This window comes from Oryzias melastigma, linkage group LG14 (assembly GCF_002922805.2).
Source record: "Oryzias melastigma strain HK-1 linkage group LG14, ASM292280v2, whole genome shotgun sequence".
NCBI classification, from domain to species: domain Eukaryota; kingdom Metazoa; phylum Chordata; class Actinopteri; order Beloniformes; family Adrianichthyidae; genus Oryzias; species Oryzias melastigma.
In genome coordinates this window covers 10,929,143-10,956,122 of record NC_050525.1, presented here as the reverse complement: position 1 = coordinate 10,956,122, position 26,980 = coordinate 10,929,143, and the positions used below count along the sequence as shown (strand labels likewise).

At 38.5% G+C, this 26,980-nt stretch overlaps 1 protein-coding gene and 1 long non-coding RNA gene across 9 annotated transcripts in view; one reads left to right on the top strand and one right to left on the bottom strand.

Annotated features, from left to right (window-relative positions):
• The window catches only part of LOC112142593 (RNA-binding protein Musashi homolog 2), a 311,624-nt gene that overhangs the window by 216,659 nt on the left and 67,985 nt on the right, over positions 1-26,980 (bottom strand). The window lies entirely within an intron of this gene.
• On the top strand, positions 8,647-25,472 carry LOC118599631. Its single transcript, XR_004949062.1, has 2 exons — positions 8,647-9,505; positions 23,702-25,472. It is a non-coding gene; the product is annotated as an uncharacterized LOC118599631 (long non-coding RNA).

The window sequence follows — 26,980 nt, the reverse complement described above, 5'->3', positions numbered from 1 at the left end:
CGCGGGAAACATTACAGCCACCCTGATGCCGTTTGTCTGTTCCACCAAAAGAGGAAATGGAGAAACTTGGAATGGATATTTTTAAATTCATTCAAAATCTGGATGTTTCATTTGGTGTGAAAGAAGTCGTTCTTTCCTCAGTCTGTGAGAACAATGCACATCACTGCAATTGCCATTTCTTTATGTGTGTGCAAGCTGCAAAAGATAAGCTGGTGGCTAATATTGCAGCACACAATATTGTTGTTATTTGTTGAAAAATTTAAGACTTCTACCTGTGGCAGGAAACAATATTCCTCTGTGACGATCCAACAAAAAGTTATTAGTGTTTTGAACATGCATGCAAAACAAAGAATGCAAAGACAAGGCGGGAATGTTATTAACTCCCCAAGTAGGATGTGAGAGAAGATTAATATGCTGTGAAACAATATTTAAGTGGGAAAGAAGCCGACAAGAGTGAGAGGGAAAAAATGTAACGCGTTTATGCAAATTTTGACACTCCAGCACAGATGCTTTAAGTATGTTATCTTTGCAATTCCATTCAAAAGAGGCGAGGCAATGATAGATGGCGGCAAAGACTGGCAATGATTTTACGGCAAGTTGTTAGCTAATAGTATCCCTGATGTGGAAAAGAGGAAGGAGAAAAATGATTATTTGTTGATCATAAATCTATGACATGTTCCTTCTTTGTTTAAGCTAAATTTGAACGTTCTTCAGCTCCTATTTAATCTTAAAAGTGGATATTATTTTTTAAAAAATTAACTATAAAGTGAATAATTTCTTGCAAACGAATCCTGTATTAAATTTAAATCCATTTAGAATTTTCTTTATTTTTAATATTTCTGGTTGTTGTCCTCAAAGTTCAGCTTTAAATTACCATAGTTCAAGCTTGTCTAATTAGCTGCAAAAACTGAGCAATATTTCAACACACATTATACATTTTGGAGATTAGCTTCTACAAAAGAATAGTCTGCAAGCATCTCTTTGTAGAACTGCAGAAGAAAAAACGAACAAATTCCAAGCCATCCACTGTGGTGTGTTTAATATGTGTGCACATATGAACGCACACATCTTTACAAAACAAATCTTTAAACCAATTATTGGGTTCCCATTGAACCTACATCTGTAACTGTGTTTGTGTTACACATTAACAAAGGAATGAACAAATCAGAGCAATACAAGCAACTGATGGAAAATCACAGCTTTGTGAATGGACTCTGCTGTCCCATTGCTGCAGGCAAATCCCAGCTGCAGTCCTTTTTGTCCCTTTTCTTCATCGCCAATACTTTGCTTGTCCTCATACAGACATTAGCTCTAACTGGTATAGCTCTAAAACCCGTAGAAGTTAAAACTGTTCGTCAAAATTATGTCAGATGTGTTTAAACGCCAAGAGATCATTTTAAAAAGCATAAGAAGGCCAATAAAATGAACCTTCTATAGCTGTGAGAAGCTCTGAACAGGACGCCACGTGCTACTCCCATTAGCCTGTCTTTCCGGTCAATCACAGAATATTTTTTACCTGAAAGAGAATAAGGTTGTTTGCTGACCATGTTTAAAGATTTAAGGAATTAAAGATGCACAATCTGAAACTGCCAGGGTAGATTGGATTAAAACAATCAGGAGAGCAGCTTCAAGAATCCCGTTAGGAACATCTAAGCTGGTATTTAAACGGCACTCGCTATACACATTTGAAGAAGTCACTAGCGTACAAAAGATTAGCATTAGTGGCTGTGTAATGATCCACATTTATACACCACTTTTACAGGTCTAGTTGACAGTGCAAGCCAAATTTGACCAAACCATTGCTTGGATGTCTTGCTAAAGCAAACAGAATGAAAAGACTGTGAAAGAAAATATATACCGGTACTGATAAGTTTCAGCCTTTTTCTTTTTTATGTCTTCCATCATCACAAAAATGCTGCAAGAATGTATTACAAATGCCAAAAACAGAATTTTCATTGGAGTAGGTCTTTAGAGTGAAAATATATGCTACAAATTAGAATTGCAATAAAAACTCCACCAAAAACAACAGGATACTTTTTAAAGCACAGCTAGTAGCTGTCCATGTAAAGAGTTTTTATCAACACATTTAAAACAGGGATTTTACAGCCTCTGTTAACTGCTAATGAAAAGATAGCATTTTTAATGTGCAAACTAATGCCTGATTAAAAAAAAAAAAAAAGATCACACAAAAAAAAAAAAAAACTCGGACATTTCTGGACTTGTGATAAAAGAAAATTCAATTTGAAACTCTTAAAAGCATTTTCACAAGTAATGCAGTCCACTTAATAAATAGCTATTACAATACTCTTCAATCGTATCCCCCTGGACTGGAGCTGCTATAGTGGGAGCCATTAGGAGTCAAGAAAAACACTTCTTTTTTTTTTCCCTAACAGGCCACGAAGTAAGAAAAAGGCAAAATCTTGTGAAAAATAACAGCTTCTTGAATTGCTGCCCTTCTTGTGTTGCGCAGCTGAACAGAGGGCTTCTGTAAAGTAACTTGATGATGCATCTTTTAATGTGCATGCCTCACTGCTTCTCTCGTGCACTGCTTTGACCTGAGCAGTGTCTCTCCCTTTCTCCCGTCTGCACAGTAAAATAGTGCCTCAGATTCTGCGCTTGCTCTTTCTGGAAGGTAATTTCCAATGCAGTTCCCCTCGCCACCATGGTCACTCTATGGAGATGAATCAGGGGCGGCGGGAATTTGCATACATTTTCAATCTGTCCTCCCATATTTAGCTCCTCTGAACAGAAACTGCTTTGAACACATGAAGATCGTTTTAACCATGTGTTCTGATTTTCTGAGCACATTTGGATTTACATACCCATCCCTGGAAAGAAATCCCTGTTTGCTGTGTCTACATTTTTAGTTTTGTTTGGCAGTGGATGCCATGATGCAACGTTTTATTTGTTTGAGAAACATTTTGGAAATCCCAAGGGGGGAAAAAATCATGGTATCTAATAACATCTTGAATTTTGTTGACAATCCACAAGAAAAAAAAATGTAGAGTTTAATGTTGATTGAAGCTAAAAAGGATGGAATCTTTAAGGTCTGCATTTCAAAACCTGTGATCAAAAATGCTATTATTCTTTAATTATTATTTATATACAAACATAAATACAAAAGCAGGCAATCTCACTAATATGCAAAATCTCTTAAATAAAATTGAATAAAAATATAACATATGAAGATATACAGAATAATTTTTGTGTTTTGCTATTTTGAACAATGTGGCCTAAAATTACAGCAGATGGAAATTGTTTGATGACAAAAACAGCAGAGCAGAGCAAAGCAAATGTGCCTGTAAAAGCAAAGAAAGTGGAGTTTTGAGCTGAGCCAAAATGGTGGCCGCGCTTTCTGTTTATTCCAGAAAGATCTACTCTATCAAATGCCTGCATGGCTTTACACCGAGGACTGTCCATGTGCTGAAAGGAGAAACACAACATCTGAATAAATATGGGGAAGAGCCAGGCCGAAATTAATTACAAAAGCAAAAAAATAAGCACTTTTATTGGGATTTTATAAAATCTGATCAATAATTTGACTATGGCAAAAAAATAGTTTCTAAAACTTTTTCATTAATCGTTATTTGCTGCTTATAGCAGCAGTAAATGAGGCATGTTTTAAATTAATTTACATTACATAGCTACTGTTATTTTTCAGAAGCATCCTAGAGGCAGTGATGCTGTTATGCCTGTTTTCTTCCGAGGGGGATCTAGAAATACATAACATTAACATAAATTGGGGGCTCGTCCGGGATATGAACCTGAGACTTCAGCCATGACAGTCACACACCTGAACATGATCTGTGGCTTTGTCATGCTCAGCAGTGTCTGAATCACAACAAATTTATGATAAGTTTGCACGTCATTATACATTCAAGCGACCATGGTTTTAAGTCAGATTTCAGGCTCTACATATAAAATGTGCCGCCACTGAATGCACATGGAAAATTAAACCAGTTGAACTTTGATTAATCAGGGACTACAAATGTGGTAATGACGTAAAGATGGCATCCTTTTTAATTCACAAAATTGCCAACCGCTTGAAAATTGATCATGAAGGAGAAATTAATCGTCCGGCCAGAATTATATGATACCAAGTCTTTTGTATAGCTGAATAGAGCTGTGAAAGAAAAACCCTAGAGCAAGGGTGTCCAAAGTCAGTCCTTGAGGGGCCGGTGTCCTACAAGCCATTAAAGCTCCTATTGGCCAAACACGCCTGATCCAGGTAATCAGCAGCAGATAAGGCAGGATTTCTGGTAAACTAGCAGGAGGACGGCCCTCCAGGACTGACTTTGGACACCCCTGATATAGAACAAGGTTCCCAATATTTGTACCATTTTGACATTTTGGACCAAGCCTCTTCCAACTGTGAATACATGCGCTAGTATCAGGTAGCAAAAGTTCAGTGTGAACACTGTATTCTAAAAGTACGTACAAGCATAGCTGCTGGGCAGCTCCAATAAATTAATTAACAATTAAAAGTGCCTACAAAAACCCATTTTTTAACCTGCATTAGAAAGTACATAACATAAAAAAATTGTTGCAAAAACTGACATTTTTCCTTAATTAAATTAACAAAGGCAGAAAGAAGCTATTTAGTTTTCAAAATAAAATACCAAAAAGCAGACTTTCCTCCTTTGAAGGTAAATTCCTACAGGTGCTTCCGAATGGGCAATGCTCGAACATGCTATTCCTCTGAAGTACACCCATGGGGACTTTAAGCTGTGCAGCATGCAGAGCAAAAAAACCTCAATTTTTGTTATGTCTTCATGCTTTGCATTTGGAAAATACCTGAATAGAGAAGTGGTTTTAAAGTAAGCAAACAATTTTCTCAGATAAGTGTAACATTAACAAACACTGTTACCTTACAACTCATCCCTAAAATATGCATACAAAAAAATGACAATATTTTACATATTTTTACCTCCAAGTAAAGGAGAATAGAAGAACCACTTGACAGTTAGAATGTCTGAATTTACTGAGCAAAAAGGCTTTTTGTAAAAAAAAAAAAAAAAATAGACTCTATTAACAGAAGAGGAACACAAACTTCTTCATAACATTTGGTGGTGTTATTACAGAGCAATGCAAACAAAAAGCAAAGTCTGAATGCCAGCACCAGTGAAAGGCCCATCTGTAGAAGCTAAGTGCAGGCTTAAATTTAAAAAAGCATTCTATTTTTTTGTTATTGAAAATGTGATAACAAAGGATAAATCTCCGTAGCTTTAAGCAACTTTTCAGCAAACAAAAAAGTATGGACTGGTTGCTAAAAACACTCACACTTTTATATGATTACAAGGTGAAGATCCAAACCTCACATGCAGCCCTACAGATGACAGTAAACAAAGAAACGTCTAAGACACAGAACCAGCAAAAAGAGGGGTCATAAAGTCATTTTTTAAACATTGAAAATAAAATAAAAAAATCCTGATTGTTGCCTCTCTAACAAGGTTGTAAATGACCAAGTCCAGACAGTGACTGTGTTCTTAAGCAACCAGAAGGCACCAGAGAGAATCTGTCAATGCACTGTAGTGTGATCAAAGGTCTTGACATTATGCAGGCACAATGCGCACACACACACACACATGCACGCACTGGGAAAACATGGCCAGTTCAGGTAAACACTGCCTCTGCTCACTTGCATCACTAGAGCTGACTCACAAAGAGAAAACACGGTCAATAAACAACAAACAACAGCGCAGTCACTTTTGCTTTAGAGGACATTCTGCACAGGACAGAAAACAGAGGAGGAGCAGCGAAGAAGGATTAGATCATTAGTTTGAGAATTAGCAGCGGTGAAGCCTCTAAGTTAAGTATGGGGGGGAGGCGTGCCAGGTTCAGTACCACCTTCCTAAACGCGCTTTTAAGAAGTGGCCCAATCTCAGATCTAGTGAGCATAAATAGATCTGTAATTTCTTGTTGCAATACAATCAGGCCAAAGAAGATGAGAAGGAAAGATGCTTAGTGCAAATGTGGAGTGACAGGCCCAAGCACCCAAACCCAGGATTACAGTGGCCATTTGTACAGGCCGTAAAATGAGTGATGAGACGGAGACAAGCGCAAGAGAAAGAAGGAGAGAAAGACAGGAAAAGGGAGTTGGGGGTGGGGAAGGGCTGTCAAGCACAGGGCAGAAGCTAATGACAACTCCAGCTTCAACTTGCGCAGACGGCTTTGAAGCCCGGCTCTGATCAGAACTGTGATTGCCACCCCTGCAGGGCCACCACTCCTATATTAACCTACACTAACAGCTATTCAGTGAAAGTCACAGGCCCTTTCAAAGCCTGACTTCTGCTGGAGCTGGCCATCTGTGGCACAGCCTCGTGAGACAGCCAAGATGCGAGTAAGGCGCACGCATGTTCGGGACAATGTTTGCATATGGCCTTGCTATAACAGTGACAGTCAAGCTGAACATGGGGCCGGTTAGAGCTGATTAGCTGCACTTCCCTCCTCAGCCCACTACAGTTATGAAGATTGATAGAAGCAGCTTAGAGCTGATTATAGGGCCCTGGAGATGCATGGGCCCATACCCAAACAGCAAATTCACGCTGCATCTACAATGAGCCAAGCATGCAATGCACAGGGCAGGCATTAAGCAAACGTTGTAGCAATAAGAGGCAAATAAGAGAAATGGACAACGCCAGAAGTGCTCTTAAGAGCTTTTCAGAAATAGGAATATTATGCTAATTAGATGCTTGCTTGTGGCAAAATCTGGGACATTTGAACAAGCAGGTTATGAACATTTAACGAATTTCCCAGGCGATGTGCTGTGAACATGACTGGATATCTAAAACTTACTCCAGGGTTCTGAAACACAGTGAGCTGTGAGCTGGTCTGTTTGGTACAAAGAACACCAAAATGAATCTCTTTTTAAATAAGATGCTTGTGTTTTACTTTACAAAAATACTTTAAATGTGCAACATTGGTTGTAATGGAAAAGCCAATGAGTTTTGAGAGTTACCATGTCTAACAAGATTAGACATTTTTCAAGTACTTTTGGATTAAGAAACACTGTTATGAATTTATTTCCTCTTACAGTCCAATTATATTTTAATCTATTTTAGAAGGTGTTATCAGTGGTCTTTTAATTATGATTATGCCATTTTTACCCAAAATCAAAACACTTGTGTCATTTTCTAGGACATAGTTTCTGCAGAGCGGCAGTAGTTCATTAGAAATTCACCACTGTTGAAACAGAGTAAGCCTGCCCTTACTTCCCGACATCCTACAGTTTACAGGCTCTCTCGCAAACACAAACCCTCACATACACTACCTAACATAACAATATCAGGGAGCTTTTTGCCTATGGATTGTTGCACCTACGTCACTGCACGTTCACAATTTGCAAAACGAAATAGTCAGAAATGCAATTTTAAGCTTAATTTTTTTATATATGTCCTCCATCATGAGAAAAATGTCACAAGAACATGTTAAAAAATACATAAAAACATGATTTTCATTGGAGTGGGTCTTTAATTTATGCTAAATTAAATAATTCCAAAGGACAAAAGAGGAGGTGAGTGGCTCAGAAGGTGTAACTGTGTAGAAATACGTCTGCTCTAGATAGCTGCTTTGTTTGGATTGTGCGTGAGACTCACATGCACACACACAATCCTATCACTGGTGTCAGGACTGGCTGGCAGTATGTAAACAAAACGCTGAAATGAGCATTTTCTGAAGGGTTTTTTGAAGCCTAAATGCATGCTTTTGTTTTTTACTGTTCAGAAAAGTCAATAGAAATCCCAACAAGACGTATTTTTGCATTTATCCTTCCAACAGTGTGTTCATTAAAGCTGCAGTTGTCTGGGCTGGACAGTGGTTAAAAAAAAAAAAAAAGTGGACTTTATGTGGACTAATTCTGGTGACCTTTTAAACCGGCAGCAGAGGGCGAAGAAGTTGTCGGCTAACAGCTGACTCACTGACATAGTTTGAGTCTGCGCTCCATCCTGTGGAGCATACAGAGCAGAGTCCGGACCCTGCGGTATCCTTTAACAGCTACATTAAGGACCACGCTGTGTTATTTACACTATGGTGCCTCAAAATCTATTTTGGGTCTCTGCTGCCCCCTCCCTGTCTCTGAACACGCACCATTTTGAGGGACGTCAGGTTTTCCAGTTTTCCTTTCAACAGTCAACAAACAAATTCAGTTTCCCATCCACTCTGCATGAGTGGACTTCAAGACCCCAAACTTTTAGGGGGTTTTATTTAAAAGACTCAAAATCACATGAACAAAAGATTGTTTATTAATTTACAGAAAATAGTTTAGTGTCAAAGTTTTGTTCTCCAGACTTAAGACTGGATTTAAGGAGAGTGTTTCCTAACATTTTCTGTATTTTATTTTGACATTTAGAAAAAGTTCAGCACTCTGTAGGGATGCGACAATTCTCGGGTTAAAATCAAACCATATGTTTCACTATTAAAACAACAATTGTGTGCAAAGTTAGTCGTTGTATTACTACTGTATACCAGTATGCTTACACTGAAAATGTCAAACAATTCTACTAAATTTAAGAATATATCATTTATTGTTTTATTACATTCCACCAGGTTGAGTATAAGTGAACTGAAAGTGTTTTTGTTGTCATTATTACTAGCTTAATAGGAAATTAAAAAAAATGTTTTTTTTCCAAATTTTTATTTATTTATTTTGGTTGTTTTGTAATATGCGAATCATAATTTGAATCAAAATAAAACTGTGACCCAACGTGACTGAGTGAATTATTACATTCCAAGTAAGTTCATCATCTTATTTTATACAGTTCTTCCTGGGAAATGTTAATTTTTTATCCTCCCTTCCCTCTAATCTTTTTTTTTCTCTTCAATCAGAGTTCTGCCACAATGCTCTTCTATTCGGTCACTTGTGCATTTAGATTTTTTATCGTCTTTTCATATCACTGCTGTTAGAAAACTGATAATATTTACTAACACCTGGAAATGCCTCCACTAACATTTTCTGCCAGCAGACATTTCTTCTGCTTTTTTTTCCCAGTTTTGCAATCTTTGTATTGATTTTTCAAGGTAACCGTGGGGCATCTTGAAAGGAAAATGGTGATTTCTGACCATTTAGCTAACGAAATTACCTACTGTCATCCTATGGAGATATTTGGAAGAAAAGCCTATGGACGAAAGAGCAAGCGGTTGTGGCTTTGCCATCTATAGTTCCTTAAACAGCTGTGAGTGGTGACTTCTTGAATGGGCTATGTCATGACCCCTTGAGATCCAGATGTCAATGTTTAAAGAAAAGCTCAAGTCCTAACTCGGACAGTTAGCACTAGAGTGATAAATGAATGGGATTTTATTATTCTGTTAAAACTAATTCCTTTTTTTGAGGCACGCTCTGTCCCGACACACACAAATACATTCATCTGATGCCTTTGTATCTCCTCCTTCCACGCACACACACATTGTTTGAAGACAATGAAGCTAATCGTTGTGGAACCTTCATCTCCTGAAATGTGGTCACATGACTGACACGATAACAGAAGGAGGAGGCGATAAGCTTGAGAAGGTGCGACCACACAAACACACAAATATCTGTTTTTTTTTTTTTTTTCTTGCTCTGAAGGTGTAGCTTCAAGTAAACAGCATCACCCTTTCTCCACCTCACTCTAATCCCCTCTCAGTTTCCTTCCTTTATGTTTTTTTTTCCCAAGATATCAAATAACACCAAAAGATTTTCTGGTTTATTTGACAAAAAGGATGTGGTTTAAGGAAAAAAATCCTTTGGATCAGAGAAGCAAAAGGTTATTGCCCGTTTTTCCATTAATTACAACATTATCTTTAATTCTCTAACACTTGTTGGCTGTCTTATACAATTATCAACTCTTTAAGCCAGATATGAGTATCAAGGGAGCTCACTGCTTTACGGTGTCAGAAAACATGTTTTAGAGATGACAGTGATACACAGAAAATTCAAAATAATCTTCATTTGATTGATAAATCTGAATATTGTCCACAAATAATTAAAAATGGAAGTTCAGACTGATTTGATAACATTAAAATTGCAACAATTTTCTAGCCAATTCATCATTTTACAACAGTAAAACTATGTTAATAGGACGCCAGAATTTCTTAATCTAAATCAGTAAAAGTGACTTGTTTTTATTTGTGCCTGTTGCATGTATTAACTCTGCTTTTTAAGCATATGTGTTGTAATGAAGATTTCATCTCTGTTCGCATTTAAAATTTAGCAGTTTCTGCTTCCTTTGGTGCTGTGAGTGGAAGCAACACAACTGTGGTTACAAATACACAACTTTGAAATGCATCAAGTCCAAATCAGCTCATTACAAAAAAAATTCAACAAGTTACATCTTTAAGTTTGAGTGAAATCTGCTTTAACACTAAATCAGATCCTCATTTAGTCATTCATTCATTTGGACAAGTTAGATAAATACTGAAGAGTTTGTCTTGTTGGAGGATTAATAAAAAACATCAATGTTGCGTCCATTATGGAGTAAGGGAGTTTTCCGTCTGAATGTATGGTTACAAACACCAGGGAGGAATGTTGAGTGCACTATTAATTTTTTTCTTTTTTATTTGATCTTTAAATGGTAAAAAAAAAAAAAATCATTCAGGTGAAAAACGAGTTAATATTTGTGAGTGATTTTGACATTTCATACATTTGTCAATTGCATTTCTTGACTTGTTTTTTTGCTATTTCTATTTTTGCAAATTTAGAACTAGAGGTGCATGAAAATTTTGGCTTAAAAAGTATGTTTTCAGTTTTCAGGCAAAATTTTTAAACACAGGAAATTGACTGAAACAGAAAATATTATTTAAAAAAAAATGTACTTAGCAAGCTTAATTTTATATTCCTCATTATTGAGGTTATATGTCATATACAAAAATCCCAAGAACAAAATAAATGTTTTGAGTCACACAAAAATGTTTTAACAATTACTTACATTTGGTGATTCAATTTCACAAAAAAAAATTAAATTCCTTGAATTCTTGCTTATAATTTTACAAGTTTGTACCTTTTTATGTGTGCCAGGTAAAGAAAATTGTTGCACGGAATCACACATACAAACAAAAAAACAGACTAACTTTACTTTTAAAGAAGACTCCAACTCCAGGCCTCATAGAAACCCAATTCATTGCACTGCAAAGTTAATTATGTGCTCCACTGCATTCTAAAAATAAACAGTAAGTGCACGTCATTTGGCATGGCTACCAAGGTCATCAGCCATTCAGTATCTCGAGGAATACAAAGTCAACTCGCTGTAAGTGGATGTTTTACATTTAGGCCTTTTACAGTTCACCTCCAGGACAAGAATGTCAGTTACCCCTGGGGGGAGGGGGGCTGTAAGGAGTCTTGTTTCAATTAAAAGTCATTCACGTTGCTGTGGCCTTTGTGTTGCCGCTCAGCACATTCAAATCTGTCACAAAACACAACTTCAATCAGTGTGTGGTAGCCACATTGGAATAAAGTGGATTAGTTTGCTATAAGGGAGACCCACTCCAATGAAAATGGTGTTTTAGGTGTTTTTGTTAGGTTCTTGTGGCACTTGATTTAAGGAAAATAAACTAAAAATTCACAATTTCTAAGTATTTCTTTAATTTTAGGCATTTATTTATTCAATTCATTCAAATGAGGAGCAGACAAAAAATGCAGTTGAAAGAAGCCTGTAGCTGTAATGTAGAGGACCAGAAGGTTCCTGCTTTGCTACATTCCAATGCGTCCACTTCTAGACAAATAGATCCAAGTACAACTTCCTTTTCCTCGTCCGAGCTTGCCATTTTTGTTGAACTGGTAATGTTAGGTGGGGGTTGTGAGGGGCTGTTAGCTAACGGGACAATGTGTAAACAAAGGCATGATGGGAAGTGGAGGAAGGTTTGCCAACAGTCCGGCCTACAGGCCAGAGGCAAATTTCTAATGACCTCCTGCCGCTCTGCAGAAATTGTCCAAGAAAACAGATTTTTTTTTGGCTAAATGCGTCATCATCATCACCATTAAAAAGTCACTGGGAACACTTTTACATTAGATCAAAAGACGATCGTAGTGAGACTTTAAACCTCAACTCCAATGAAAATTGTCTTTTTTTATGTTTTTAACATGTTCTCGTAGCATTTTTCTCAAAAAGAATTCATAATTAAAACTGTATTTCTGAGTATTTCTTAACTCAAATTGAGTTGGATCAGAAAACCGGATGCTAGAAAAAGCTCAGTTTAATGACGCAGTTACTGAAATGGGCATGCCAATCTCTGTTCTCCACTCCGCTCCCTTATGGGCATCGCTTATGTGCTTGCCCGAGCTGTCCTCTGGCTCAAAACTGTACGGCTTGATTGATCAAATATTGTTTGTCGTTAATTTGTGCCGCTAATGCTAGCTTGAGGCTATGAGCTTGAGCAAGAGTGCCCAAACAGAGCTCTCAGCACCAGGGAGGGGGCGGGATTGCTCTGAGCCAACAGTCCCGCCTACAAACCAGAATTGTTTTGGGTTTTTTTTTTTATTGCTGGGCATAAAATATGTCTAAAAAAATGACAAAGGATTTCTGAGTTTGGCTAAGAAATGCACAATCACAGCTAAAAGATAATTGAGAATGACTTTAGAAAAGAAAAAAATATGGTTGGAGTGGGCCGTGACATAAACACATGGCACAGCATGAAGGAAATCCATATGACCACAGGATCAGACTTTGTGTTAGCAAAAAGAAATGCTACAAATGACTAAAGGTTAAGAGAGGATCATCCATTAAAAACTTAACTGAGGTAGTGTATAACCAACAGCAGCACTTTATCTCACTGCTGTCCTCTGTCAATGCATTTTTGACAGTGTTTTAGTCACCCTCCACCGTGGTTGTGGTCCTTTAATTGCTGTAATTAATGTTCATCATGGTGAGTGTTTGTTGAGCGACTTCAAAACTCCTAGTCCCCTCAGCTCCTCTCGGGAAGGGAATTGGACGAGCATGAAGCACTTGAGTTTTTTGTCATGCTTCACAGGAACTGAGAAATGAGGGGAGTAATTCTACGCTCTTAAGCATGCTCAGAAGAGCTGAGCGGCGCGGCTCAGCTAAGTCATTCTCCATGGCGCGGATCGCTCCCGGGCAATCCCGACCAGCCTGCATCGAGCTCTGTGGACCCACATGCATTCACAATGCACCGTCATTAGTTGCAGGTGATGCATGGCAGAGTGAGCACAATGATCCTGACTAGATGTCATGTAAAAGGGGACTTTAAGCACCCTGCCGCACTATGTCTGTCTCTGTGTGGTGATGCAGCAGTCCCTTGAAGTGCCCTTGATGCACCTAGAGCTGTCTGGAGGTGACTGGAGTGAAGCAGCGGAGGAGATATATATACAAAAAGAAAAAGCTACAAAGAACAGGAGGAGGGAGTAAACTCCTGCTTTGTGTGAAAGAAGATATGTTGCTCTCTCATCTCTGGAAATATATGAACTTCTTGTGGCTAGTGGGGGCCTCAGCTGCAGTGAAAATAGGCCCCGACTGCCTCGCTCCAGAACAATCTACTCCACATCTCCAAATCTTCCATCTCTGCCCCTGAGCAGTGAAAGAAACAAACAAAAACCTCCTGCTCTCTTTGTCTAGATTTCATTTCCTCTAAGGAAAGAGGCTCCCCTAAAATATTCAACTACTTTAAACCGGGCCACAGAACAGGCTCCAATTTTTTTTTTTTTTGATGGGTTCTGGACCTAATCCTTCAGTGATGCATCTTTCAAAGCCTTTGCTTGAGTGAGATACCCCACAGAATAGTTATTGGATGAGAAAACTGTGGAATTGCTGCCTTTCCAGGCAGTTCTACCACATCAGGCGAATAACCGGAGCTGTGTGACCCTGTGGTCAACTGCCTTTTTGCAGGCAGTCAATGTGCACTTTTTAAAATGAGGCTGGGCCACACTCTCAGCCCCAGGCCATGGCTCAACCCTCATGCCCCACCTACAGTGTAATTTACTCTCTAGGTAAAGCTGGCCAGAGGGTCTGACCCCCGCAGCGTTGGTCGTCAGTTACTACTGACCCCCAGCAAGGTGCCAATGAAACATGTCCATTGAGTGGGAGGCAGAACAAACTAGTTCACCTGGCTCCTGCTGACAGCTCGCCGTTTTAAACCGCGGTGACGGATCAACACGGGTCCACAGTTGCACAGCAAGATCGCCGCGCCTCAGGCCTGAGCAACACTCTGCAGCAAGAGTCTGTCCGCTGATGAAAAATGGAAGCCGCTTTTCAGCTAATACCTCATCAATGCTTTACTATAACAGCCAAAAAACCAGGGATGATCCAAAGAGGAGATCTGAAGGTCTCTTGTTATGACACTTTTCATCATTTACAAATATTTAAAATAACATACTGCAAACCCAAAAAGATTTCTTATCCTTGTTTTAATAGGCAATTTCTTCACCCTTTAAGACCAAAGATGTTGCCAGCAACACATAACACATGTTCTTTGACATGGCGTAACTCTTTAACCATTTATTCAATCAACCTGAATCAGGTGCGGAGAAAAGCAGATTTTCATATCTGCCTTGCACCGATATACTTTATGAACATTAGGTGTTGCATACTGGTGCAAAGTCCGTTTTCTCCATGGCAAAATGAGAAGATTGCAAAAACACTCTAATGAACGCTACTGTAAAGTTTTGGATACCAGTTCAAGGCTGCTTTTCTCCATTTCAGAATCTCCTGGAATTGTGTTAACTGCAAAAACGGTTGGAGAGTTACAACAGTCAAAAGAATGTAAACACTGGAGCTAAAGCTCTGGTTTCAAAGTCCCACTCCAGTCATCTTTTGATTTATTTTAGAAGCGGGAATGTGGCATCTACGTCACAGCTACAAGTATTTTTCAATAGAATCTTTTCATCTGCAGCTGATTAAAAAAGTTGAAGTCCTATTAGTTGTCACACACATTTGTTCTCCACATTTGACCCATCCCCTGGGGGAGTGGTGAGCTGGAGACACAGTCGCACTTGGGAACCATTTGGTGATTCAACCCCTCAAACCAACCCCTTAACGCTGGGTGTCAAACAAGGAGGCACTGGGTCCCATTTGTACTCTTTGGTATGACTCAGCCTGGATTTGAACTTATGACTTCCCAGTCTCAGGGCGGACACTCTACCACAAGGTCACTTTCAAGGGACTGAGCAATTTGAATTAATAAACATTCAGAAAAGCCTAATTTTCTTTATACGTGTCCCTTACACCAAAAACATGGTTTTTATTGGAGTGGATGTTTATGCAGTTAAGGCATTTTGGGTCAAAATGAGCTCCATGTGTTCCAAGAAACAAATGTCACTAAAATTGGTCCAAGCCATGACCTTTAGGCCACATTTGACCAACAAAGCACTCACAAACACTGACCCATCACTCCCAAAAGTATTCCCCATTAGATCCAAATAAGTCAGATTTATTAAAAAAATGTATTTTCCTAATGAGAAAAACGATTTTCATTCTTAATAACACCATAGCTGAAACATAGACCTATATATAAACAACTCACCAAGCAACAAAACTGGAGCACAACCTTTTCCCTGAACAAAATGATAGTAAATCCTTAACAGCCCTTAGCCCCACTGGTGGACCTCTAGTTCTTTCTGCACAACATCAAATCAGAAAAAAAAAATCCTAATTGCTAATTTTCATAGGAGACCAAAATTAAGAACGACCTCTGTGGGGTTAAAGTCTTAATTTACTCTGGGTATGCCGTGGGGAGACGTTTTAGGGAAATATTGTTTGGAATTTTAATCAGTCAGATGTGATAACTTTGAATAGGCGTGATATTGCAGGTGTACATGTCATTTTGTGATGTCTGATTCCAGAGAAGGCCATGTTAAATCAGTAAATGGCATCACAAAATGTTTTATGACAATTTAAAGAAAATGTTTTTTGGAGCGATGGGCTATCATACTTGAGTCTCATCGTAATTCAGTGTGAAATTAATAGCTATTGGGGTGGAAAATAAACATAATTTCAGCCCAATATCATAAGTTTAATTTCATAAAATAAGCAGACTAAATGAACAAAGAGTGCAATTTGGTTCCTGCACCAACTAGATATATTCTCTCTTCAAAGTGATTAAGTCATTAAAGTGACTCGATTTTTTTAAGCACAGCTGAGAACCAGTAATATTCGAACAAATGAGAGTAAAGGGCTAATTTTACAGGGTCATACAAGCTTATTAAAGCATTAGCCCATCATCCTCCTGATCTTCCACTCTTTCAACGGTGACTTATCTAATTCAGAGAAAAATTAGCCCTTTTTGTGTTGCAAATTCTTTAACTTTACTAAAAGAAAGACCATGAAACCACCACACCTGCACGGATACAGCTACTCTAATTTCTGATTATAACGTCACTTTTTTTTTTTTTTTTTTGCTTTGTCAGCGGAGCAGCACTGTGTTATTTACATAAACACACATGGCTGAACAAAAGGAGAGAAACCAGGCAGACTAATAGCGGTCCAGTGTGAATCTGACAGCACGCTCTCCATCAGGTGAAGCGTCTGCTGTAATGTAGTCTCTGACTCAGTTCGTAGCCACAACGCAGCAACACAACCATCAACCATTCAAAGACGAGGTGCGGGAAGAATGCGTCCGATTATATTCCGTTGCATGACTCTCATGCTCGCTGCGGGGGGGTTTGGCCCAAAGGAAATGTCAGATGCTGCAGCTCAGTTATGCATACCATCAATCCCACTTTAGGATTATATCTTTACATTAAAGACACACTCCAATGAAAATGAGGTTTGGGGAGTTTTCAGCATCTTCTTGTGGCTTTTTTCTGATGATGACGGGCACATATATAAAGAAAATCAAGCTTAAAATTGTATTTCAGAGTTTTCAAATTGTTGTGAATCAGGCGCAGACAAAATATGCTGTTTAAAAAGAAAGTACTAGTTGACGACTAGATCCATGCAAGTCTTCGTTTTCCTCATTGAGCTGGCTTGACTCCAGCTGGATTGCTCCACTATTGCTGGGCACTTTTGTTGCACCGCTAATGTTAGGTTGCTGTTGTGAGTGGCTGTAAGCCAGCGTGTTAATGTTCTCAATTATGTGTGACAGGAATAGGGGGCGGGGTCGCTTTGTTCCAATGGTCCCGCCCACAAGTCAGAGGTGAATTTCTAATGAACTGCCGCTCTGCTAGAAAACAACACACGCTTTTAAAATAGCGCAAAAGATGATTGGAGTTGGTCTTTAAAAATAAAAAATACAGCTAAAAAAGATTGGAAAAAAAGCAGCATTTTAAGTTTTAACCAATGTAAAACCTCAATAGCCTACTTTGCAGCTTTGGAAAATCCCAAACACTTTATAACTTGACCTGGTCTTTTGCAGATTTATTGTACTGTTGCACCAAAACAACATGGAGCCTTCCGTATCTAAACTAAATGAAGAGAAACGTTACATCCAACAGTGGCTAATATCTTTGGAAACCTTGTGTCTCTAACTTAAGATAAACTGCTTCTTTTAAGACACTTCATTTCCAACAGAGTGTGTTTAATGAATTTAATTTCCTTGTGCATAAGAAATGTAATAAAAAATTAATTACAGATGATAAAATTTCAGTCATATGACAGTGAAAGGAATATATAGTTCATAAACCCATTCAAATATAAACTTTATGACTAAAAAATGGGTTTGTTATGTCAAAAGAAAGTTGATTTATGGGGTAAAACATACTTCTTTTTTTAGAATTTAGCAATTGTTGCCACAGTTTTTCATGAATATCTGGGAAAGAATGTGGAGGGCAAAGGAGAATAGGCCTGCTACCAAAGTCATAAGAATCAAGCTTTATCAAAATTAGGGATAAGCATATTCCATTTTAATACACAAAATCTAATTTAATTTCATCTGATTGATTTTAATTTAAAGTTTGCCCCAGGCTGCATTTTATTAATATGAAAGGAAATCGTATTCTTAGGCCGGAATCAAGTTTTGCCCTTGGCTTTAATATGTACGATGTAAAAATGTTTAAGATCCTTCAACGCAACAGCAAGTCTCAGAATGTTGTTCAAAGCTAATTTAAATGTGCCTGAGCTTGAACCGTTTAAACTCACAGAGATGTGGCTTGGGACTGCTGCGTAATATTTGCAAGAGAGTTAAATGCTTCACAAATGGGAGGTAATGTATGTGGTGAGAATCCAATAGATTCCCCCCCTTGTAGAAGGCCATACGCCAGCTCGTTGTGCACGAATACAAAAAAAAAAATCATGCGTGGGTATAATATGAACACAAACACACAACAGTCGTTTCTCGTCTGTCTGTCTGTAGCCAACCATAGGCAGCACACAGCTGCAGAAAACAGGCTTAGACACACAGTTCTACATGAAAACCCCTTCTTTTCCGTGAGCTGATCCTTCTTTGTTCTGCATAAATGCCAATTACATAATTCTCTCTGGCATGCAAATCAGATTAGATGAGGCCATGGCAAATCACCTATACTTCTTAGTATAGTCCTGGGTCCAAATCCACAAGAATAAAACATTTTAACACTTGTCATTTCAATGCAATAATGACAGTTGAATATGTTTCTAAATACAACACACGCAGGGATTTTCTTACTGTAAAAAACTCGTCAGGCAGCATAAAAAGACACATCTACGTCTGGCACGATCTGTCGTGTGGTATAAAAAAAGAGCAACATGAAATTCTAATGTGAAATATCAAGGGTAAAATCAAATGTTAGAAATGTCCAGGAGTACGCACGGCACACTGTATCAGCAGGATATTTGTATGCTGAGAGGAGACACTGACATTCAGCTTGTGGGCACTGATACACAGAACCATGCTGGGAAAGGGAACCGATGCAAATTAGCGAATCGAAGGAAAGTGACACTTTGCTGTTGGCTATGGGAAGTCATCAGTAAAATGTTGCAGCAGTGCACAGTGGAGTCAAGAAACGCACAAAAGGGCTCTCGTTCTGCTTTTTTTTTCTCTGCTGCGAGCATGTGTGCAAGGGCACACGTGTGTACTTCCCCAAGTGTGTTTGCTGGAGTTTGTCTCAGCCTAGGGAGCTTAAGAGCAGAACAAACCAGAAGTTGCCTACCCAATGTGAACTTTGAGGATTCACGGACAGCTGGTGGAGGAGAGAAAATGAGAAAGCAAGAAAATGCAAGGAAAGCAGGAAAAAGTCTGTTGTGACTGCAATGCTTTTGCTTGTGAAATATATAAAAAAAAATCTTGAAATCAGCATAATGCTTAATATGGAGTCTGTGCTGATGTCATACATTTTACATATGATAAATATTACAGCATGGAGTTTGGTTATGCTTGCAGGCATATCAGTGGGAACCTAAGTACAGATGCCTGCATTCTATGTACGCTTTCCATTAACTGTTCCATATTTCTTCAGGCCCTTCTTTCCTAATGGCATTATGAGGCAAACACAACCAGCAAGATTGTGTTATTCAGCTTCCATTTCAGCACAACAAAAGCTAAAAATACATCGTAAAAGGAAAATGTAGTTTCAGTAGTTCCCTGTTGTACAAACAGAAAGAATTTGCATTCCTAATGTTGTAATCCATCGTCATATGTGTCAATTTTCAATTCAGCCCGCTAAATACCGCTTGCGTGGAAAGGGTACTTCCTTTGGACAATGCAATTCTGCATCTGGAACATTTGAACACAGTAATTTTTGCACTCATTAGCAGAAAAACACAGTGCAAAAGAGTCCTTCTTATCACCTTGCACATCCTTAGAGTGCTGTTCCACTAATCCTGACAACTTGCGAGCCCATACTGGATGCACATTAAATAAACACTATTTTTAGCAGTCGCCAGCAGATGCTAAACTAAAAATGATAAATAAAACATTGCTCGATAATAATAAGGTTGACGCCTTTGTCCTCCTGTGCAAAGCTATCAAACAGAGCAATGTGTCCCCGCTGCCTGCCCAGCCTCTGGGTCCTCGGGACAAATACAGACAGATACAGATCTATACCCGGCAGTACTGTGGCCTAATTGATGCCGGTCTAGCATGCAGGGAAGATCGACACGACAGGCATCAGCCACGTGTGACAAGCTGTATCGGTTTGTCTGTGTCTTCAGGCAAGCAGAAGCTACACAAAAAGTGGTGTCAACAAACATGCCTTGCACACAGCTCATTTGCACTCTTTGTATAATTTCTTTGTTTAACAGCGTATGAAATTATGGCTGAATTCTTCAGACTTGCGGAGAGTCGCGGAAGGCGGAGCTTGGAGGAAATGACAGTACAGATTGTGGCTTCGAATCCTACGTGAATTGCAGCAGTGTGAATTAGAAACGACTGCTTGGAATACCCCCGTCGATCGGTGATGAAATGTGTTAAAATTGGCAAGAAACGTCTGAAACACAGATGTCTAGCGGATGTTTCCTGTAACACTTCCTCCTTCTCTGACAGGGGGAACTGTCTCTCCTCTATTCATATGCTAATGCTCAATCAGGCTGCCCAATCCGGAAGCTTTTCGTGCCACATTTTATTTCAAGCAATCAATTTACCTTGGAGAGAGATAAAAGCTTAAGCAGTCACATAAGAGGCGAGCTGAAGCAAATGGTGATATGAACTGAAAAAAGAAGAGCAGGAGAGGGAGGGGGAAAAAACTACCAAGACGGGAAAAGAGGCAGTTGGGGAATAGCTGGATAATGCAGGTATAAACACACAAGTCAGTGCCTAGGAAGGCTCGACTGAAGCTCATTCTCATCTAAGCTGAGTTTCCACCCACTGCAGGAGGGACTTCCAACACCTTCAGCTGCAATATAAATGTTAATAGAGTTCAGGGAAAAGAAAACGAGGCGTAAACAAACAAATGTGGTATTCCATGCTTTGGGGCAGCAGGAGGGCGAGAAAACGACGAGAAAAGTGCGAATGAAAATGGGGCTTCTCACATGCTCAGTGTGAGCCTGGTTCCAGTGGACCTCAAACAGTGGAGCCCCCAAGCTCTTACTAAAAAACTCCAGTTGGATTCCACAAAAAGACAAGCAGATGATTTTCTACATCACACAAAAAAGGAATCAAATGAGCAGCACAACCCAGAGGGACTTTTCAGGTATGAATTTACTGCTGCTGCTCTCAGGACAAAGTTCATCGACTGCATATGTCAGATACAGGTGTACCTGGCTGTTTGTTCCACTCGAGAGTTTCTATCCTCAGCTTCATTTGGGCAACCGGGAAAGCTCACCTGAATTCAGGTGTAGGCCTCTGGTTCAACAAGTGTCTACACTTGCTTGCAAGTGAACCGTGGCGCAGATATTTTAGTGTGAGTGGGCCATTCAGTGGACACTTTCTATTTAGAATAAATAAACTTCAATCCAAAGAAATCAAGAAAAATCTAATTAAATTAAACTTCGTTTATAAAAAGCATCTCTCATTTTAAAAAGGAGTCTCATCGGCTAACATGAAGCAATGATGTAGTGCAAACACCTATTGATTGATATTAACACTGGTGACTATCTACTTGGAATGCAACAATTAACGATTGAGAACCAAATTGTTTATTACATCAATAAATTAAATTATGGTTGGTTAAGTGCAGGACTGGTATATTAGGGTTTGATTCATAGGGGCTGCAATGAGCTTAATCCAGTGTGGGTCCCTAGATATGACCCTTCACGCCTTACTATGTAGCCCAAAGGAGGAGGCCAAAGACTGGGTCTCCCTGTGCTGGTCCCCGACCCCGATAAAATACATGGTTATGTCCATAGACAAAGGATGTGACTCTGTATGTGTGGGAGATTTATTGCCCTGTCCTTTCTTGAATTCTCTGCGTACCTGCCAAGGGACTACAGATGTAAATTAGCACGGTTGCTATAATCTGTTACATTTACATCTATGACTCTCCATAGACGTTCATTAATGTACATGGTCCCTAATAAATAAATAAATATATACAAATTCAATTGACACATCAAGGTGTTGATGTCACTCATAGAAAACGCCGTACTTCCGAGCCTCGCAAAATTAGGCCAAAGATGTCAGCGGGGCTTCCTGATACGCTGCAGCCATTTTGAAACCTGTTGACAGTGATTGGTCTGAGTCGATCTGAGTCACAATTTAAAGGAACTACTGTCGCTAATCATGAGCTCCTCAGTATATAACTTGAATAATTTGCGATAAAGAAAAAGTATCTTAAAACAAACTCAGTGTTAGAAAGAAGATGTTAAAGGATAACCAAACAGGAGGCTGACTCCACCCACTCCCGAAATGTGAAAATCCAGTCAGAGGGGTAAGGCTTACTGACAGGACTGCTATCATCACTGGAGCTGCAGATCATGATATGGGACTTCTAAAACGACGTGGGACTTAAATGCTTTGACGAATCATAAAGTTTAAATGTAATACCTCGATCCAACCTGTAGGGGGCAGCACATAGACGGTTTTTGACTATATTTTCAAGAATTAAAAAAGTTTATTTTAATTTGTCAAATATTTGGCAAGGACCAACAAATACAACTTTTAAGGCCCCATTTATAGAGGTCAACAGCTAGAAAAAGAGTGGTTAACCTTTAAGATGAAACTATCATATCAAGAATGATTATTCTGACAGATAAAATGACTCAGAAATAACTGTCTATTTCTCAATAGAAGTCTATGGATTTTGACTTTCTTGGAACCCGTAGGTACATCCTATTTGGAACATGAGAGGGGAGGGGTTGATATGTCCAGTGAACACACAGTAATGGTTGTGTCAGGAAGGGCCAAACTCTAACAAATCACATGTGCTAATCAACGAAAGCTGGTTCTACGGCAACTCCAAAAGTGAGATGCCAAAAGGTGAGCAACATTATTATAAGTCAGTTGAAAGGAGTTTCTTTTTTTTATTATTATTATTGTTACTTGTTTATTATCACACAAAAAATAGGTCTTCCAAATTTTGGGGGTTTTTTTCTGTTGTTTTGTGATACATAAATCATATATCAAACTGAAACAAAACCGTAACCCAAAAGTAAAGGTTTGAAACGAATCCTGGGGAAAGGGAATCATTGCATCCTTACCATCTACTAGCCTGTTTTTTTCTCCATTTTGTTCATGGGTTTTTCTTCTGTTGTAGTGGTAGGGAACCAAATAAGCAGTAGATGTAGATGTCCACTTTCTAGAGCAAAAGTAGACCAAACTAATTGAAGTTATGACAGTCTTTGTCTTGAAGACTATCCTGGTCTAAAAGCAAACTAAGAACACAGCATTGTTTTTCTTGAACTGTATAATAATCCAGCAGATTAAATGCAATCTCTGTAATGGCACTGAAGAACCTCAGAATCCTGTTTGACCAAGATCAATATTTTAAGTCACAAAGCAAACAGCCCTTTAGAGCAAGGGTGGGTTACATTTTTTTTTTCTAGAGGGCCAAACCGACAAAGTAAAAACAATCAAAGACAAAGTTTTGATGAGTGAAATTCAACATGAAACAAATAAGGTTCTGAAACCCATTTTACAATTTGGCTGACATGAAGGGTAAGCTTGGTTTAAATTGAACACATTAATGAATCATAATAATCAACTTGGATTGTTGTGTTTAATTAAAGTTTAATTAAAATTGAATCGTTCGTGCCCTTCTTTAAGATGCTACCAGTTTTTCAATTCTTGTTTTGGAATTTTTTCCTAATGTTTTATTTTACAAGGCTATATTTCAATATGGCAGTGCCTGTTATGCATTTTGTGGGGTTTTTTCTATTGTTTTGCTTAACTGACAACAAAACAAAACAGGAAATACTTAAAACTAACAGTTTTTATTAATTTTTTTTTCGACAGCAGATCAGATTCATCCGAAAGCTCTTGTTGTCTTTTCAAGATTCAGTGGCTGCTGGAAGGAGCACAAAACCAAAGAGGGGAGAGGAAATGATGGAGAGTCCACAAGCTGCCACGACTCTTTCCCGACTTGTTCAAAGGGTTGGCAACCCCCAGACCAACACATCACAGGGTAGTCTGCACAGCGCCCAGCCTTCAAATAAATGCTTCTTCATGAATTTTTAATCATCTACCATTTAGGGATTTAAATAAAGATCAACTTCTTCCGGCTGCACTGCCTTCATGTGCATTTTATGCACTCAAAGGGAAGTAAGCTTGCATGAACGTGTTCATCAGTTTTATTTGCTGTCAGCCCCCCCACCAACCTTAAATGTTTCCTCCTCTTTCTCTGCCCAATCCCACCTGCCAGTGTTGTGAGCAGAAGCCCGGCAGGTTGTCTAACCCCCAGCAGAAAATTTCCTGACTGACTGGTTGACTGGTTGGCTGGCTGAGTGGCAGCATGTGAAGAGCAGGAGACAGATCAGCAGGGAATCACTGACAGATGTAATTAATGAGGTCATACTTGAAGCTGGCAGTCCCCTTCATATCCAATTGCTGACGATCACAACCCAACACACCTGCAGCTCAAACAGCAAATAAAAAAAGAAAATGCCCCTTTCTGCTGACAATGAGATAAATGAAAGTAGGACATTGTGTATGTTCAAGCTACGATTTTATTCCTTCTGAAATGGGGGAAAAACTTTGTAGTTTTGAGCCTTGCTCTTTTTGTTTTCTTCCTGGGATTCAGGTGTTCCCTGTGGTGCTGAGGTTGCATGTCATTTTTGACATGAGATGATTTGTTGTCTGATCTAATTTTAGCTTTCTAAAACATTGTTGCCTCCACTTTGTATTTAACAGTTAAAAAAAAGTTTATTTGCATAAAATTGCTATTTGACAGGGGAGTGTTTCTTTCCCTTTCACATTATTCAGTGCGCATGTCCACAAATCAGTGCATTAAAGATTCAACTAACACAATACAGTCCAATACTATTACTTAAATGGATAAAAGCCACTATTAATTTGGCATTTAAAACTATAAATGAAAATACATTTTAACAGAGAAACTCTTTTTGTTATTTCTTTTTTCAAGCCACAACAATGTATTTGAACAACCCCTCAAAACATTCAAACCTGGCATTTTGGGTCTTCAAGACTGTTTTGTTATTTATGGTTAAATAAAAGTTTGTCATATAAATTTATTCTCATTTTTTCTGCAGTACTAAGAAAAAAAGGGTTATCGTGCACAAAACACATATCTCTCTCACTGTGGAACACCTTTAGCCAATTGTAAATGACCCAACTTGGTAGAAACAAGATTGTGATTGAATGTCTTTTTTTTTAATTAAAATACTCTTAATTTTTTCATTTTTACCCTTTAGAAATGTTCATTTTTGACCAGGGTGTCTCAAAGCATTTTGGACTACAGTATTATAAAATACTACAATTCCAGTGAAAACAAAACAGATGCAACTAAGAATGCAGACAGCTGCTGGAAACAAACTGTGAATTTTTCTAAGTGGTAGATTACTGAAAAAAAAGGTTTAGTGACTTGATTAAACTGGGAGAGTCGATCTGTTTGTATCACTGCAAAGCATGCTCGTACAAACCCTGAGCCTCTTCCATTAACCCCCTGACATACTAGAATAACGCCTGTTGTCATAGCAACTCTATGCAAAAATGCCATAAGGCTTTGACAGTTTTAGTCTCAGGAAAACCAGACAAACGTTAATGTACAAAACATATATTTTTGGCTTGTGTGAACTAAAAAGAAAAAACCAAACTATGAAAAATAAGTACATATTATTAGATGTAAAATACACTGAAATACCATGTCAGACTGATCTGTAATTGTTGAATATTTACATGTTGCAGGGTAAATGCACAGTGTCATTTAAAGACACAGTGGAAATAATAAAAATATAAAGATTTAAGCCGAACTTTGCTGCTAGATTGCAATATTATATTTTTTTTTAAATTAAAAAGGCAATTGCATTTTTTATGTTTTTATTGTTTATAAGAGCAAACAGGTAAGCAGTGTTGAGAAAAAAAGTTGTCAAACTGACAAAGAGAAAAAAAGTTCTAGTTGCCATTTTAAAAAATAAATAAAATTAAGCCAAAATGATTTTTTTTAAGCAAAAAACACTAAGAAAGGGAAGTAACAGCTGCTGCACAAGATAATAAAACACTCCTTTCTCACCTGTGTGACAGAAACCGCCACCTTCATAAATGCACTATAACTATACTTCTAGTTGGAAATAATGATTCTTCGTGGATGTAATCAGACATTTTTGTGACACTTGGGAGTAGCTGTGTCATTTATGCCTAAAATGTACTGCAAACAGCATTTCCGCTGAACGTATCAAACACCTTTCAACACTGCAGGCTATAATTTGCTGCTGCGGTCAACAAAACAGAGAAGGAATAAATAAACAAGACAATGCAGTTCATTTAAAACCTGATGTTTTTTGTTTTTTTTTCCACACATGACTTTTTAATGTTTTTTGCAGCATTGTGCTTTAGCATTTGTGGAAATGTGCAGAGCCAAAAAGAAATGTTGCAGTAAAAATGACGGGTCTTCTCTTATTTAGACACAATCTCCTTGTTACCTGCACCCATTACAGCAACCATGGTATTAAAATCACCATCTTACTGTCAATAATCATCCCCATTTCCACATGGAGAACATTTGATGATCTCCTGACCTGCTTTATAACTTTAGGGTGCCGAGTATTTATTACCTGTAAACAAGGAGGAAAACAGGCCCTGTCACGTCTCGCTGGAGCTCCCTCACTCATCACTAATATGTGAAAATATGTATTCAGGTCAAGGATTTCAGGCCTTCCCTGGAGACCCTGTCAGTCTTCAGTAGTCCTAAGTGCAAACAAGCAAACTAACACGTGTACTAAAGGGCACACGTTGCCTTGCAAATACTATACACTCTAAGGAGAGGTCAGGATTAAAGTCGTATGTGTGTACAAGATATGGCCTAAACGCGTATTCACACGCACACTTTTATTTTCCCTTTCAAATTTGAGACGAACCGTCTGAACCAGCTTCAATGGAACACTGACCAACCCTGAAAACAAAGGGAAACCTTGGCAATGCTCTTGTGATCCATCACCTCTTCAGTCTTGCATAAATAACTCTTAATAAATAGCATCATCATGTCAGAGAGAGCTTTCAGCTGCATGGCCTCCCCCGGGGCTCCAACCTATTTTTTCTTCACTCTGCACTTTTATCCTTACTTGTTTTGCATTTTTGCTTCGCTTAGCATGAAGGCATA